The sequence below is a fragment of the Phyllobates terribilis genome, unplaced genomic scaffold, assembly GCF_046119375.1.
Source record: "Phyllobates terribilis strain yellow unplaced genomic scaffold, ASM4611937v1 Scaffold_4__5_contigs__length_816908805, whole genome shotgun sequence".
NCBI lineage: Eukaryota > Metazoa > Chordata > Amphibia > Anura > Dendrobatidae > Phyllobates > Phyllobates terribilis.
Window position 1 is genome coordinate 12,852,433 of NW_027362764.1, and position 18,369 is coordinate 12,870,801.

The following is an 18,369-nucleotide window of genomic DNA, read 5'->3' on the forward strand; positions in this document are numbered from 1 at the left end:
CTTTTTTTTGTATATAGAAACAGTTCCTGTGATACCTTATCCCGCTCCCAAGTGAGTAGCATTGTTACATTTGGTGGAGAATGCGAGCAGTGTTCTCTATACATGGTGGCATATCAACAGATGCCACTTCTTACCACAGAACCTCAGTCCATTAACTCGCATCGAACCTCATACACGCTGAATCGAATCTTCACTTGTACTGTATCACCCCGCGTTCTGCCGGATTGGCAAGGCAGTCTGGATCAGGTGATCGGTTCCAGACTTTGCTGTATATTTTTATTCTTCTAGTGCTGATCTCCTTGTGACTGATGTCTACTCCCAGAACAAACACTACGAGTGCTTAGCTGAAATACAGGAGCTGCCGTCCCCCGAGACTCACTGCAGCTGGGGAGAGTCCAAAAGAGAAGCGGTAAGGAGGCACTGACACACTGTAACAGCAGGGAGACTGAGCCAGACACACTGTAACAGGAGAGAGACTGAGCCAGACACACTGTAACAGGAGGGAGACTGAGCCAGACACACTGTAACAGGAGAGAGACTGAGCCAGACACACTGTAAAAGGAGGGAGACTGAGCCAGACACACTGTAACAGGGGGGAGACTGAGCCAGACACACTGTAACAGGAGAGAGACTGAGCCAGACACACTGTAACAGGAGGGAGACTGAGCCAGACACACTGTAACAGGAGGGAGACTGAGCCAGACACACTGTAACAGCAGGGAGACTGAGCCAGACACACTGTAACAGGAGGGAGACTGAGCCAGACACACTGTAACAGCAGAGAGACTGAGCCTGACACACTGTAACAGCAGAGAGACTGAGCCAGACACACTGTAACAGGAGGGAGACTGAGCCAGACACACTGTAACAGGAGGGAGACTGAGCCAGACACACTGTAACAGGAGGGAGACTGAGCCAGACACACTGTAACAGGAGGGAGACTGAGCCAGACACACTGTAACAGCAGAGAGACTGAGCCAGACACACTGTAACAGGAGGGAGACTGAGGAAAACACACTAAAACAGGAGGGAGACTGAGCCAGACACACTGTAACAGCAGAGAGACTGAGCCAGACACACTGTAACAGGAGGGAGACTGATCCTGACACACTGTAACAGCAGGGAGACTGAGCCAGACACACTGTAACAGGAGGGAGACTGAGCCAGACACACTGTAACAGGAGGGAGACTGAGCCAGACACACTGTAACAGCAGGGAGACTGAGCCAGACACACTGTAACAGGAGGGAGACTGAGCCAGACACACTGTAACAGGAGGGAGACTGAGCCAGACACACTGTAACAGCAGAGAGACTGAGCCAGACACACTGTAACAGGAGGGAGACTGAGCCAGACACACTGTAACAGCAGGGAGACTGAGCCAGACACACTGTAACAGGAGGGAGACTGAGCCAGACACACTGTAACAGGAGGGAGACTGATCCTGACACACTGTAACAGCAGGGAGACTGAGCCAGACACACTGTAACAGGAGGGAGACTGAGCCAGACACATTGTAACAGGAGGGAGACTGAGCCAGACACACTGTAACAGGAGGGAGACTGATCCTGACACACTGTAACAGCAGGGAGACTGAGCCAGACACACTGTAACAGGAGGGAGACTGAGCCAGACACACTGTAACAGCAGGGAGACTGAGCCAGACACACTGTAACAGGAGGGAGACTGATCCTGACACACTGTAACAGCAGGGAGACTGAGCCAGACACACTGTAACAGGAGGGAGACTGAGCCAGACACACTGTAACAGGAGGGAGACTGAGCCAGACACACTGTAACAGGAGGGAGACTGGTCCTAACACACTGTAACAGGAGGGAGACTGAGCCAGACACACTGTAACAGGAGGGAGACTGAGCCAGACACACTGTAACAGGAGGGAGACTGAGCCAGACACACTGTAACAGGAGGGAGACTGAGCCAGACACACTGTAACAGGAGGGAGACTGAGCCAGACACACTGTAACAGGAGGGAGACTGAGCCTGACACACTGTAACAGGAGGGAGACAGAGCCAGACACACTGTAACAGGAGGGAGACTGAGCCAGACACACTGTAACAGCAGAGAGACTGAGCCAGACACACTGTAACAGGAGGGAGACTGAGCCAGACACACACTAACAGGAGGGAGACTGAGCCAGACACACTGTAACAGGAGGGAGACTGAGCCAGACACACTGTAACAGGAGGGAGACTGAGCCAGACACACTGTAACAGCAGAGAGACTGAGCCAGACACACTGTAACAGGAGGGAGACTAAGCCAGACACACTGTAACAGGAGGGAGACTGAGCCAGACACACTGTAACAGGAGGGAGACTGAGCCAGACACACTGTAACAGGAGGGAGAATGAGCCAGACACACTGTAACAGGAGGGAGACTGAGCCAGACACACTGTAACAGGAGGGAGACTGAGCCAGACACACTGTAACAGGAGGGAGACTGAGCCAGACACACAGTAACAGGAGGGAGACTGAGCCAGACACACTGTAACAGGAGGGAGACTGAGCCAGACACACTGTAACAGGAGGGAGACTGAGCCAGACACACTGTAACAGGAGGGAGACTGAGCCAGACACACTGTAACAGGAGGGAGACTGAGCCAGACACACTGTAACAGGAGGGAGACTGAGCCAGACACACTGTAACAGGAGGGAGACTGAGCCAGACACACTGTAACAGGAGGGAGACTGAGCCAGACACACTGTAACAGGAGGGAGACTGAGCCAGACACATTGTAACAGGAGGGAGACTGAGCCAGACACACTGTAACAGGAGGGAGACTGATCCTGACACACTGTAACAGGAGGGAGACTGAGCCAGACACACTATAACAGGAGGGAGACTGAGCCAGACACACTGTAACAGGAGGGAGACTGAGCCAGACACACTGTAACAGGAGGGAGACTGAGCCAGACACACTGTAACAGAAGGGAGACTGATCCTGACACACTGTAACAGCAGAGAGACTGAGCCAGACACACTGTAACAGGAGGGAGACTGAGCCAGACACACTGTAACAGGAGGGAGACTGAGCCAGACACACTGTAACAGAAGGGAGACTGAGCCAGACACACTGTAACAGCAGGGAGACTGAGCCAGACACACTGTAACAGAAGGGAGACTGAGCCAGACACACTGTAACAGGAGGGAGACGGAGCCAGACACACTGTAACAGGAGGGAGACTGAGCCACACACATTGTAACAGGAGGGAGACTGAGCCAGACACACTGTAACAGGAGGGAGACTGAGCCAGACACACTGTAACAGGAGGGAGACGGAGCCAGACACACTGTAACAGGAGGGAGACTGAGCCAGACACACTGTAACAGGAGGGAGACTGAGCCAGACACACTGTAACAGAAGGGAGACTGAGCCAGACACACTGTAACAGGAGGGAGACGGAGCCAGACACACTGTAACAGGAGGGAGACTGAGCCAGACACACTGTAACAGGAGGGAGACGGAGCCAGACACACTGTAACAGGAGGGAGACTGAGCCAGACACACTGTAACAGGAGGGAGACTGAGCCAGACACACTATAACAGGAGGGAGACTGAGCCAGACACACTGTAACAGGAGGGAGACTGAGCCTGACACACTGTAACAGGAGGGAGACGGAGCCAGACACACTGTAACAGGAGGGAGACGGAGCCAGACACACTGTAACAGAAGGGAGACTGAGCCAGACACACTGTAACAGAAGGGAGACTGAGCCAGACACACTGTAACAGAAGGGAGACTGAGCCAGACACACTGTAACAGCAGGGAGACTGAGCCAGACACACTGTAACAGAAGGGAGACTGAGCCAGACACACTGTAACAGAAGGGAGACTGAGCCAGACACACTGTAACAGGAGGGAGACGGAGCCAGACACACTGTAACAGGAGGGAGACTGAGCCAGACACACTGTAACAGGAGGGAGACGGAGCCAGACACACTGTAACAGGAGGGAGACGGAGCCAGACACACTGTAACAGGAGGGAGACTGAGCCAGACACACTGTAACAGGAGGGAGACTGAGCCAGACACACTGTAACAGGAGGGAGACTGAGCCAGACACACTGTAACAGGAGGGAGACTGAGCCTGACACACTGTAACAGGAGGGAGACTGAGCCAGACACACTGTAACAGGAGGGAGACTGATCCTGACACACTGTAACAGGAGAGAGACTGAGCCTGACACACTGTAACAGGAGGGAGACTGAGCCAGACACACTGTAACAGGAGGGAGACTGAGCCAGACACACTGTAACAGGAGGGAGACTGAGCCTGACACACTGTAACAGGAGGGAGACTGAGCCAGACACACAGTAACAGGAGGGAGACTGATCCTGACACACTGTAACAGGAGGGAGACTGAGCCTGACACACTGTAACAGGAGGGAGACTGAGCCAGACACACTGTAACAGGAGGGAGACTGAGCCTGACACACTGTAACAGGAGGGAGACTGAGCCAGACACACTGTAACAGGAGGGAGACTGAGCCTGACACACTGTAACAGGAGGGAGACTGAGCCAGACACACTGTAACAGAAGGGAGACTGAGCCAGACACACTGTAACAGAAGGGAGACTGAGCCAGACACACTGTAACAGAAGGGAGACTGAGCCAGACACACTGTAACAGAAGGGAGACTGAGCCAGACACACTGTAACAGAAGGGAGACTGAGCCAGACACACTGTAACAGAAGGGAGACTGAGCCAGACACACTGTAACAGGAGGGAGACTGAGCCAGACACACTGTAACAGGAGGGAGACTGAGCCTGACACACTGTAACAGGAGGGAGACTGAGCCAGACACACTGTAACAGAAGGGAGACTGAGCCAGACACACTGTAACAGGAGGGAGACTGAGCCAGACACACTGTAACAGAAGGGAGACTGAGCCAGACACACTGTAACAGGAGAGAGACTGAGCCAGACACACTGTAACAGAAGGGAGACTGAGCCAGACACACTGTAACAGAAGGGAGACTGAGCCAGACACACTGTAACAGCAGGTAGACTGAGCCAGACACACTGTAACAGGAGGGAGACTGAGCCAGACACACTGTAACAGGAGAGAGACTGAGCCAGACACACTGTAACAGGAGAGAGACTGAGCCTGACACACTGTAACAGGAGAGAGACTGAGCCAGACACACTGTAACAGGAGAGAGACTGAGCCAGACACACTGTAACAGGAGGGAGACTGAGCCAGACACACTGTAACAGGAGGGAGACTGAGCCAGACACACTGTAACAGCAGGGAGACAGTCAGCAGTAACAGCAGGGAGACAGTCAGCAGTAACAGCAGGGAGACAGTCAGCAGTGACAACAGGGAGACAGTCAGCTAGTAGACTTTTTGGCGGTATTATTTCAGCACTATATGCAGCCGTTATTTCTGGGTTACATGGACGGCGCTGCACTTGCTCCGTATAACGCTCTTTTGATACTGTATGCCGCCATTCTTTTGGTGCTGGCACTGGATGGCAGTATATCTGGTACTGTAGGACATTGTATAGGACGGTATATTCAGGCATTAGTTATCCCTGTTATCTGGACATTCTGGTGGCACTATGAATGCACTGGATGGCAGTATTATTAGGGCACCCCATGATGTCTCCATTATTAGGGGCCATATATTGTGGTATTATGTCGGTTGTGTGCACGGTATGGGAGCACTATTTGGTGGTACTTGAGGCACTGTTACATATAGGCATTGTGGTGTTCCTGTTGTGTATGATGTAGACCCTCTATAGCGGGATTATTTATGCACTGTCTGGTGATACAGGTGTATACGGCTCTGTGGTAGCGCCACCTGCTGGTTTGGGGGGGTTTTAGCTCTGGTATTTGGGCAGTTTACTATGTGGCCACGGTTTGGTGTTGTTATTTGTTGGCGATGCTGGGGTCTCTGGATTCCAGGGGGCCGATGTGGGGGCAGTTACCCGCGCTCCGTGCACAGGAGGCCACTTAATACTGACCTGTTAGGCCACGGTCCCAACATGAGCACTTTGACTTTGTGTCTTTTCATTTGTTTTTATCGTGTTTTTCACGCTGCGATGTTTATCTCTTTTTAGCATCATGTTTTGCTTTTTTAGATTTCCTGGTATTTGGCTTTGACTGCACTTTATTGTCTGGTCATGTGCAGATTACGGGGGTTTTCTCTCACTTCTCTCCTCTGCTTCTTGCCTCCGGCCACACTCGGGGCCCCTCAGGCTTCAACTCGTGCTGTAGGCCTTGGCTCGCCTAAGCACAGCAGCCAGCGTGCTGCATCTTCACTGATCTCCTAGTGTCAGCACACTCTGACTACCTAACTCCACCCTCCAGTATATATATCCCTAACAGGGCTCCCTCTGGTGGTATCAGGTGGAGGTGTCTGTATGTAGTGAGGGCCTCTTGTGGAGAAGTCCACCCATGCACCCTGGGTCCAGTGGTACCTGTGAACAGCAGGGTGCCACATTCCCCCCTAGTACAATTCAGTACTCCTGGACTGAAGCATTTTGTAACAGGTTACAACAATAATTATAATAACAACAAGTATAATAACATTAATAAAGTTACAGTATGTCCCGTAACCAGGTGTCCATTTCACCGATGAAAGTGTAACAGGGAGAAACATGAGGGACCCGCCTGAAAACCCTCAACGTAGGCCCTGGGCGTGGCTACAGGGCATAAGTGATCCAGGTGCTGGACCACGTCTTCGGCCACGCCAAACGGGTTTTTGTTCTGTGGTCAAATAAAGGGGGGCACTTTTGATGAGTGCAACTATTTACAGGAACCGCTTTTGGCTGCTCACAGTCCTCAGCCTACAAGTCTCTGTACCCTGACGGGTAACTAAATGTACATATATTTTAAGTTTACATAATAAACAATATGCAATACCTACTGGGTAACTATTTATAATGTAGGCACTTTGTGCTTATTCCCTAAACCGGGCAGGGATTTGTCCTTGTGTGCTGCATGTGGACCTTCGTAGCACTGGGGTGTCACTAGTGTCTATGCATGCTCTCTCTGGTAATCTAGCAGGTGTACGTGCTGGTAGATTGTAGAACTGCCTTAATCTCTCTATGGGACTGGCAAGTACACTGTCCACTGGGCCTTCAGTCTCTGCTTCAACGGGTGATCCTCCTCTTACTGGGGACTCTTCCTGTTCCTGAGCAGGTTCTTCTAGGGCGCTTACAAGTTCTTCTTGTGGCTGATAGAAGTGTATTACGGGTATAATCACTGCTCCATCAAGTTGAGCCCAGTCCACAGGGAAATCTCCTAGAACTGTGTGAAGCACAATCGTCCTTGGGTTCTTCTGGTGCTATAGGAGGTACTTCTTCCTCCGTTGTCTTCAGTAGACCTGAGCACACTTTCAAATGGTCTCTTGAGACTGTTGCGGTTGTTTTACCTCCATCTTTACTGATCAGGCAGGTTTTACTGTTGTCAAATCTGGAGTTCAGCACTGTATAGGGCTCTCTTTCCCTCTGGTCATCGAGCTTGTGACCTCTCCTTTTCCGCTTTAGCACTATTTCTCCAGGTGCCAAGGGTTCTGCTGGTGCATGCTTATTGTACTGTTCTTCCTGTCTTTTCCTCACCTTGTTTAGACTGTCTTCGACACAGGCCTGTACTCTCCTGTTCTGCTCTTGCCGATTTGTATCCCAGTCTTTAGTGGACATATCTGCTTCCGGTTCTACCACTCCGAGTTCCAGGTCCATGGGCAATTTTCTAGGTCTTGCTCTCATGAGGTACGCTGGGGTACAATTAGTAGAACTCACAGGTATGTGATTGTACAGATCTACCAGGTCAGGTAGTTTGTCTGGCCACTGGTTCCTTTCTTCCAAGGGTAAGGTTTTCAGCAGGTCTATGACGATTTTGTTCATTTTCTCACACAAACCATTGGTCTGAGGGTGGTACGGCATAGTCCGGATCTTCTTGCACCCATACAGATGACAGAATTCTTTAAATAACTCGGCTTCAAAGGCAGGGCCTTGATCCGTCAGCACTTTGTCCGGGTATCCATGGGGCCTGCAGAAGTATGCTTGGAACGTTCTTGCTGCAGTTTCTGCTGTCAGATCCTTGACAGGGGCTACCACCAGGAACCGGGAATAGTGATCCACCATGGTCAGGGCATAGGAGTAGCCTGACCTGCTGGGTGACAGCTTGACGTGATCCAGAGCGACGATCTCCAGGGGTTGGTTTGTTTTGATGGACTGCAAGAGTGCTTTCTGGCTGCCGTAGTCTTTTCTTCTGAGGCTACAGGGTCCACAATTCCGGCACCACCTCTCTATGGAACTCTGCATTCCAACCCAATAGAACCAGTCCTTCAGCAGGGTTTCCAGCTTCTTCCAGCCAAAATGACCTGCCTGGTCGTGGTAGGCCTCTAACACCATCTGGATATCTGTTCTAGGTACAACAATCTGCCACACCATTTCATCGGTCTTGGGGTTGACATATCTTCTGCACAGCTTCTCTCTGTAGATGAACAGCCAGCTTCTCTCATTCCACAGGTGTTTGGCTTGTGGGGAAGCATTCTTCTCCAGGTGAGAACCTTCTTGGGTTATCAGTCTTTTGATGAGGCTGACAACCGGGTCACTATCCTGGGTCTCCCTCCAGCTGTGATGAGGTAAAGGGTTTGGCGTCCTACCATTACATCTTCTGGAGGCGTGCTGCTCGTGGACCCTTCCATTTCTGTGGAAAGCAGGTAGTTCGATTTCTTCGAGATCATCCACTTGATCCTCGGTGTCTAACTGGTGGAGCATCCTTGACAGGGCATCGGCATTGGTGTTCTTGTGACCTGCCCGGTACTTGATGGTGAACTGATAATTCGACAGTCTGGCCACCCAACGCTGTTCCATAGCTCCCAACCTGGCTGTCTCCAGGTGTGTCAAGGGATTGTTGTCAGTAAAGGCTGTGAATTTCGTTGAGGCTAGGTAATGCTTAAATCTTTCAGTGATAGCCCAGACCAAGGCCAGGAACTCCAGCTTGAAGGAACTGTAATTCTCCGGGTTCCTCTCAGTAGGGCGTAGCTTCCTACTGGCATATGCAATTACCTTCTCTCTGCCGTTTTGCTTCTGGGACAACACAGCTCCTAGTCCCTCGTTGCTGGCGTCGGTGTACAGCAGAAAAGGCTGGCTGTAGTCAGGGTAAGCCAGGATTTCTTCACCAGTTAGGACTTCCTTCATTTCTGCAAAGGATTCAGCCTGTTCCTTACCCCACTGGAATGGGGGACTTTTACCTCTCTTGGACTGTCCTACCAGGAGATCTTGTAGAGGTGCTGCCTTTTTGGAATAGTCCTTTATGAACCTCCTGTAGTACCCGACCATTCCCAGGAATTGCCGTACTTCTTTGATGCTTCTCGGTTCAGGCCACTTCTGGATGGCAGTGACCTTCTCCGGGTCTGGTGCTACCCCTTCTGAGCTGACCACGTGTCCCAGGAACTGAACCTTCTGCTTGAGCAAGTGGCATTTGGAAGGCTTTAGTTTCATCCCATACAAGGACAATGCTTCAAATACCTCCGCCAGGTGCTTCAGATTGTCCTCATACGTCCTCGAGTACACGATAACGTCATCCAGGTACAGCAGTACTGTCTCAAAGTTCCGGTGTCCCAAGCAACACTCCATCAACCTCTGGAACGTTCCGGGTGCGTTGCAGAGTCCAAACGGCATGCTGTTGAATTCGCATAATCCCATCGGGGTGGTGAAGGCTGTCTTCTCCTGGTCTTCCTCAGCAACAGAGACTTGCCAGTACCCGCTAGTGAGATCCAATGTAGAGAAGTAATTGGCAGATTTTAGTGCAGCCAGGGATTCCTCTATACGGGGCAAAGGGTATGCATCCTTATGTGTTATGCGATTAATCTGTCTATAATCTACACACATCCTCATGCTACCGTCCTTCTTTCTGACCAGGACCAGGGGAGCTGCCCAGGGGCTACAGCTATCCCTTACTACCCCTGCCTTTTTCATGTCGTGTAACATTTCCTTGGCTTTCTGATAATGTGCTGGTGGTATGGGTCGGTAACGCTCCTTAATGGGTGGATGGTTACTGGTGGGTATGTGGTGTTGTACCCCTTTAACCCTTCCAAAATCAAGTGGGTGCTTACTAAACACTTGTTCATATTCCTGAACCACTCTGTAAACACCGTGTTTTTGATGGACAGGAGTGGCGTCAGTCCCAACACGGAGCTGTTGACACCAATCCTCCAGCTGAGCTTCGGAGTCATTGTCCTCCACTGTATCTGGTGGGGGTCAAAGATTCCACTGTGTGTACGGCATCATTATTCACAGTACACAATCTGGCAACAGTGGAGTATCTTGGTAATTTAACTTCCTCCTCCCTACAATTTAGGAGACGTACGGGTACCCTTCCATTGCGTACATCAACAACCCTTCCAGCAGTTAGGAGTGTAGGTCTATGCTCTGAGCTAATGGGCTCCACTACCGCCTGGTAGTTTTGTCTCTTGAGACCTATTGCTGCCCTACAGCAAATCAGCATTTCACTCATTGGGGGAATCACAATGGGTATCGGGTCTGTCACCCGTACATTACCAATCTCACCACCTGTTAGCTTTACCTGTTACTGGTACAGGAGGGCTCGAATCTCTCTCTGGAGCACCCTCCTCTGTCCTGGTTTGGCAGTGTCAGCAATCTGTTGGACTAAAAACAACACTTCTCCAAAACAGTTACCAACAACATTTGTACCAAGTATCATATACAAGTCTGTATCATCAGAGTTAGATTCTATGACAATTAGTCCTTGGTCCTTTAGTTCCACTCTCCGCACCTTCACTGTCACGTCCTTAACCCCTACTAGGTTAAGAGGAAGGCCGTTAGAGGTATACACAGAGAGGTTCGGGGCTGGTGGCTGGAGTTCATCTATGGACCATACCTTTTGTAGAGGACATCAGGTATGATGGTTACCTGTGAGCCGGTGTCCAGTAATACAGGTGTGGCTATACCGTCCAGCACGATGAACAGGAAAGGCCTTCCTCCTACAAACCGGTCGTACCAGCTGGATGGGCTTGGTTGATTTACTCCTGGGTGTCGGCCCTTGGCCCCAGGGTTTGCCCGTTTAAAGGACAGTTCCGCGCGGTGTGGCCTGCCTTGTGGCAACAGTAGCAGATGAATTCTCCCGGAGGGCGACGTTGGTCGTTGGTCCTCCCAAGGGGTGGCATTGTCCTCCTACGGGGTGGCGTTGTCCTTCTTCTTCTCCTCATCCAGGGGACATCCTCAGGACTGTCGGGCTCCGTCTGTAGCTGCAGGGTGCTCAGGACAGTGGCCAGGGTTTTAGCTAGCTGACGCACTTCACAGCGCAGGCTGTCCAGCTCGCTAGGGGGCACTGTTTGCATTTTTGTTTCTGCCGTTAATGAAGGAGCAGTGAGTGCTGCGGGCACTGGCGTGGCCCCACCCTGGTAACGCTGGATAGAAGTATCTGATGGTTCCAGGGGCTGCAGACCCTTATTAGCCATGTCCTTCAGGGTGTCAAAGGTGGCATTTGGATGATCTAAGGTCCACCACCGTACAGTTCTGCTCTTGACGCGCCCCCTGGGCCAGTGCTGTTTGGGGATTACCCGGAGCCGGATCTGATGGGGGTTGTAGTCTCCGAGTGGCGGCGACCCGGTCCGTGCCCAGGGTGTGAAACTCAGTGTGTGGCAGTCTTTACAGATGTTATTAGTTGTTCTTAGTGTCGACTACGCCACCCGTTGATTTGCGGTCAAAAGGCCGCCGCTGCAGCAGGGTCCGCTGAGGCTGGTGGTATATGTGCAGCTGTGGTAGTATAACCCCCAACGGGAGGGGTATAGCCTCAGGGGGTCAGGTGTAGAGGATGGTGGTAGTGGTGGTGCAGTGTGGATGGTAAGAAGACTCAGAGTCGGGCTGTGCAGTTCAGGGTTTTTACTTACTGCTGTTCTGTTGGTCACTCTGGCCTTGAGTGACCGCCCGAGCCGCGCTGCGTCCACCAGGTCCTGGACTCGGCCAACCCCCAAGCAATTCTGGAGCGTGGTCCTGAGCTCCCTTTCTGACTGTCCTCTCTACTGGCCGTTCCCACCAGGGGTCCACTTATGTCCGGCTCCCTTGGGTCTCCTGTTGGGTGAACCTTCTTTGGCTTCCCTGACCCTATGCTCGGTGTGCCTTCTTAGTGGACTTGGTGAGGGGCTGCTCCACATGTAATGTCGCAGCCTCCGGTTCTTAGTTGAGGGTAGTTTCTCTCCTCCACTAATTTGGGATCCGGTTCCCTTGCGTGCCAACCCTTCACCCTTCTGGTTATATACTGGGTTCTTGGGGTTCCTTCTTCTCCCCCTCTGGGTCCTTCTCTTCTCCTCTCTCTCTTCTCTCTGCAGGCGCTCCTGGACCTCTCTCAGGACTGACTGACCCTCTACAGAAGACTGACCCTGATCTAAGATGGTGCCCACCTTATATACTCCCTCTATGTGTGAGCTCAGGTGACCAGCACCCAATGAGCTCCTAGCCTTACCCAGACTGCTCCCCCTATCTGCCCCTACACTACTGGGATGTTCCACCCCCCCTCCCACTCCAGCCAGGGACAGACTCTGTCGTACCTGCACATATACTGGTGGGAGTACCGTCGGTCTGTCCCCCGGAAATGGGATGTATGTAGTGTATGCAGCTATCTGAGCTCAGTTCCACACTCCATCCTTACCCGGGAGTGGAATACCACACCTCTGGCTTGAGGTGTAATACCCCTGTAGCAGCCGAGTCCTCAGGGTGCTACATTCCCCCCTGGTAAATCACAGCACGTCCTCGGGCTGTAAGAGAATAAAACATCCATAAACATACAATTTTTTTTTATAACAACATAAACATATAAAACATTATATATATATTTCTGCAGCATAAAACTTTTTCATAATAAACATTCTTGTAAACTTTCTTGTTCCTCCGGCCACGGTGCAACTTGTGACCGGGTAAAGTGCGACAGTCTCTTGTAGAATAACACAGCTTTCCTATAAAACCAGTAGGGGGCGCCTTAAAAAGCGCAACTATATACAAGGGGAAATATGGCCGCTCTCAGTCCTCGGCCAGGTATTAGGAAAGGAATGACCGCTCTTAGTCCTCGGTCAGTGGGAATAGGGACACACGGGTTTCAGTTCAATTTGCTGGTCCCAACGGGGACTATATTTTAACTAGCAGCAGTAACAGTTCTTATACCCTGACGGGTAACTATGTACAGTCTCTTTACCGTACTTTAATGACGGCGTACTCCTGCTCCTCCTTCAGACCCGTCCGGATCCTCTTGCTCCTCTTCACACCGTAGCTCCTCCTCCGTCAGCCGGTGTACATGGAGGGTGTAGGGTCCTTTGGCACACTTGTGCCGGGTGAACGTGACCTCGTCCCCTACATATAGGTCACGCCCTCTGTGTCCCTCCGGCAGATGGGACTCCACGTCTCTTCTGGTCACAAAGACGTCGCCGGGGGTGTGGTGATCCCTGATGAAGCCCCACCCGTGCTGCAATTGAAACTTAATCACAGTCCCGGTGGCACGGGGACCATGAGCTGCACGGGGGTCTCTCCTGGTCCTGCTCTTCTGCCCTGCGCTCTGTTCCTGCAGCCGCTGCTCACGGACCCGCCTCTCTCTCCGTTCTTGCTCGAAGACTGCCAACTGCTGGCGGCAGCACTCCACACGCTCCGCTGCGGCTGCCCGAGTTTCCTGAGTGAACCCCATGAGGTCTCCTCCGGTGGGGTCCCACTCGAACTGCGCTTCTTCCAGCGGGAGCGGGGTCCTCTTAACGGGCTTCGGAGCCGGAATCAGGGGCTCGCACAGGGGCCTTGCTTTTTGGAGTTCCAGTTGGTAGTACTCCGGTGGCCATCTAAAGGGCTGCCCATCCGGGCACGTATGCTGGGCAGATAGGTCTTCACCCAGGTGTGGCGCTGTGGATGTTGAGGGCGCGGTGGTGGTAGCGGCGCCCGGGTTCGCCAGGCCTTGCGACCAGGCCTGGGGTACCCTGAACGTAAAGGGCACCGTGAAGACGGCGGCGCCCGGGGTTACTTGGCCCAGCGACCAGGCCGGTGGCTCAGTGGAGGTAGAGGGCGCTGTTGGTACTGCGGCGCCCGGGGGTACTAGACCTTGCGACCAGGCCGGTGGTGTTTCCTGCTTTGCCGCGCTCAGGGTTGAGGCGCGTGACGTCACAGGGGTCGCGGCCGCGGCTTCTGCTTGAGGCCTTGTCTGGAGCGGTGACGATGCAGCGACGGGCACGGCAGGGGGAATTTTGGGCTCTGCGACGGGGAGCTGGGGCAGGCACGTGGTTTCTCGGCTCGGGGTAGTGACGTCCCCTTTACCTGCCTCCATCTGTTCAGCTCCCTTCTCGGCGCCGTCTCCGGCCTTCACTCCTCCTGCACCATCCTCAGAGGCGGTCTGTCTCCTCGTCTCGGGTGGCATGCTTCGCTGGCGGGTTCTTGCCTGCAGGGCCATCTCTCGGCTCCACTCCGTCAGCGTCTCTCGCTGCACCTGGGCCATCCTCCATGCGAGGCGCTCCAGCGCGGTCTGCGCACACTCCCGGTCTCGGGGGAGCTGTGCCAGGATCTCCACTAAGCCTAGTGGGGTTGTTGCTTGCAGCAGGCTCCTGACCACAGGGTCGGTGCTGCCTGACTCTCCTTCCATCTCCGGGTACGACTTCTCCGGAGTCCTCTCCAGACTTCTTGTCTCCGGGTGCGCTCTCTCCAGACTCCTCCAGGCTGCACCCATCTTCTCTGGTTTGTTCGGTCTCCGCCCACATTCAAGGTGGTCCCGGGGCAACTTTGTGATTGTCAGTTCCAGGGGCAGTTCTCTCACGCTGATGGACATCTCTAGCATCACAGTCTCCGTTGGTGGGGGCGGTTTCCGCTTTTGGTGCCATTCCTTGACCTGGCCCACGATGGGAGGTGACCTCTTGCCACCCTCTGGCACGCCCATAATGGCGTCTGCTCTTCCAAGGCGGGAAATCTTCTGGAAATGGCGGGAATCGTCTCCCAGTGGCGGGAAACTCCGTGGATGGCGGGAAAAAGCTGCAGATGGCGGGCAACCGGCGGGAAACGATCCGTGATGGCGTCCCATGGCGGGGACCCTCTGGAACCGGCGGGAGACTTCTTCTTGAGGTAAATTTGAACTTTTCTTCAGGCACGCAGTACCCGGTGGTTGCGGGCACGAAATCCTGCCGACTACGCCAAAGTTGACGCGCCCCCTGGGCCAGTGCTGTTTGGGGATTACCCGGAGCCGGATCTGATGGGGGTTGTAGTCTCCGAGTGGCGGCGACCCGGTCCGTGCCCAGGGTGTCAAACTCAGTGTGTGGCAGTCTTTACAGATGTTATTAGTTGTTCTTAGTGTCGACTACGCCACCCGTTGATTTGCGGTCAAAAGGCCGCCGCTGCAGCAGGGTCCGCTGAGGCTGGTGGTATATGTGCAGCTGTGGTAGTATAACCCCCAACGGGAGGGGTATAGCCTCAGGGGGTCAGGTGTAGAGGATGGTGGTAGTGGTGGTGCAGTGTGGATGGTAAGAAGACTCAGAGTCGGGCTGTGCAGTTCAAGGTTTTTACTTACTGCTGTTCTGTTGGTCACTCTGGCCTTGAGTGACCGCCCGAGCCGCGCTGCGTCCACCAGGTCCTGGACTCGGCCAACCCCCAAGCAATTCTGGAGCGTGGTCCTGAGCTCCCTTTCTGACTGTCCTCTCTACTGGCCGTTCCCACCAGGGGTCCACTTATGTCCGGCTCCCTTGGGTCTCCTGTTGGGTGAACCTTCTTTGGCTTCCCTGACCCTATGCTCGGTGTGCCTTCTTAGTGGACTTGGTGAGGGGCTGCTCCACATGTAATGTCGCAGCCTCCGGTTCTTAGTTGAGGGTAGTTTCTCTCCTCCACTAATTTGGGATCCGGTTCCCTTGCGTGCCAACCCTTCACCCTTCTGGTTATATACTGGGTTCTTGGGGTTCCTTCTTCTCCCCCTCTGGGTCCTTCTCTTCTCCTCTCTCTCTTCTCTCTGCAGGCGCTCCTGGACCTCTCTCAGGACTGACTGACCCTCTACAGAAGACTGACCCTGATCTAAGATGGTGCCCACCTTATATACTCCCTCTATGTGTGAGCTCAGGTGACCAGCACCCAATGAGCTCCTAGCCTTACCCAGACTGCTCCCCCTATCTGCCCCTACACTACTGGGATGTTCCACCCCCCCTCCCACTCCAGCCAGGGACAGACTCTGTCGTACCTGCACATATACTGGTGGGAGTACCGTCGGTCTGTCCCCCGGAAATGGGATGTATGTAGTGTATGCAGCTATCTGAGCTCAGTTCCACACTCCATCCTTACCCGGGAGTGGAATACCACACCTCTGGCTTGAGGTGTAATACCCCTGTAGCAGCCGAGTCCTCAGGGTGCTACACTCTCCTCCTGGGACCTCAACCCCTGGATGAATTGTTCTGTCAGCATTTTATTTTCATCTTGTATGCTGGCTGGAATAACCTGTTTCAGGGCCCGCAGGGCCTCTTGTAGATGCCAGGCATAGTCCCGGATACTGTCCTCAGGTTTCTGGACACAGTGGTAGAACCTCATCCAGAGATCTGTCTCAGTGCGGTTTTCAAAGACAGTTAGCAGTCTCTTAAAGATAATGGATACTGATTCCTGGTCTGCGGCTGGTCAGGTTTCAACTTCCCGCTCGGCGGCACCAGTCAATTGTCCCAGCACCACAGCAGCTCTCTGCTTACCAGTCATTGAATACATATCCAGTACACCGCATATTTTCCTTTTAAATCCAGACAGGGTGTCTGGTTTGCCATCATACTGGGGAAGCCATTTTGCTCCAGGGATATACGGCAGGGCCATGGGTATTAACAGAGTCACGACCCCTGCTGGTGGGGAGGCCGCTCCGGCCTGAGCAGCGCCGGGTGCGAGTTGAACATCGGGAGCATTAACGGGTGCTCCGGCGTTTTGCTGGTCGTCGGCCATGGTTGCGCCCCCCTAGTGAACCCTAGCCTACTTCCTTTACTTTTAATCGGGTAGGCCGCAGCTCCGCAGGCAACGGTCTCCTTCCAGGACCTGACGCTTCCTGGTGCTGCGTCAGAGCGCGAGGCGGGGCTTGAGCTTCACGTGCTTCCTACGGCCACGCCTCTCTGGTTCCCGCGGTTACGCCCCTCTTCTTCCCGCGTGGCGACGCGGTAATGGCGGCGATGTTCACCACAGTTCAAACACAGTTCAAATACGGCACACAGTACCCGGTGGCAATGGGCACGAAATCCTGTTCATGACGCCAGGAAAGAGAGATGTGTCACCCAGGGGAATATAGGGGACTCGGTACCCGGGCCTTTTACCTTGTTTAGGAGGTCACGGCAGTCGGCTCCCGGGGCCCGTACTCTGGGTCTCTCTTTAAAAAGGGGTTTTAGTGTACAGTTTGTCTCGTGATGCCACCTGTGGTTTCCGGTAATGGTTACCGATGCTGCTGCAGACCTCCGGGGGGTGATGGGATGGCAGCTGGGATGTTTCTGCTCCCCACAGGTGGGTCGGGCCCCCGGGGCAGTGTGGAGTTTGGTGGTGGGTGGTGATGCTGGGACCTGTAGTGCAGGCGAAATGGCGCAGCAGGAGTAACTGACAGAGACAGAGGATTCGCTTCAATACCTTTACTGGTGCGGATGTCAGGTACGGTCCAGGGTACTCAGTAGGATGGGTGCACTTCAGGACTTCTCCCCAGTGAGCGGGTATAAGGCCTCCTGGTCCGTGTCTCCCTCTCTCTAAGCTCCTGGCCAGCCTGCAATTGGGCCTAGCTTATGTGTCGTGCTGTTCCTTCACCTGTCGCTCGGTAGTAGGACCTTCTGCTGGTAACCACTATCCCTGGGCGCCGGGGCCTTCGTGGTTCCTGGTCCTGTGTGGGTCTAGCTTCAGGTCGGCCAGGGACTTGTAGTCCTCCTGGTATGAAGGTGATCCCTACTGGGTATAAAGGGACCCTGTAGGCGTGGACCCGGTGTCCGGTTTGTATACTCGGGGGTGAGCCTATGATGCTCCTCTGCCCCCTTATCACTTCTCTCCTCTGCTTCTTGCCTCCGGCCACACTCGGGGCCCCTTAGGCTTCAATTCGTGCTGTAGGCCTTGGCTCGCCTAAGCACAGCAGCCAGCGTGCTGCATCTTCACTGATCTCCTAGAGTCAGCACACTCTGACTACCTAACTCCACCCTCCAGTATATATATCCCTAACAGGGCTCCCTCTGGTGGTCTGAGGTGGAAGAGTGGAGGTGTTTGTATGTAGTGAGGGCCTCTTGTGGAGAAGTCCATCCATGCACCCTTTTGGATCCTGTGGTACCTGTGCGCAGCAGGGTGCCACAAACACATGATGTAACAGCAGAATAGTGTGTCAATTGCAAAAAGAACTTCGGCACTCCATACATGAAAATATAAGAAATATTGTAT

At 53.3% G+C, this 18,369-nt stretch overlaps 1 protein-coding gene across 1 annotated transcript in view; it reads left to right on the forward strand.

Moving 5' to 3' along the window:
- Window positions 1–280: 280 nt before the first annotated feature.
- Window positions 281–18,369, forward strand: part of LOC141264814 (5-beta-cholestane-3-alpha,7-alpha-diol 12-alpha-hydroxylase-like) — a 42,187-nt gene continuing 24,098 nt past the window's right edge. Inside the window, exon 1 of the mRNA XM_073677155.1 lies at window positions 281–409. The gene's annotated coding sequence lies outside the window, so the exon portion shown is untranslated. The remainder of the gene's footprint in view (window positions 410–18,369) is intronic.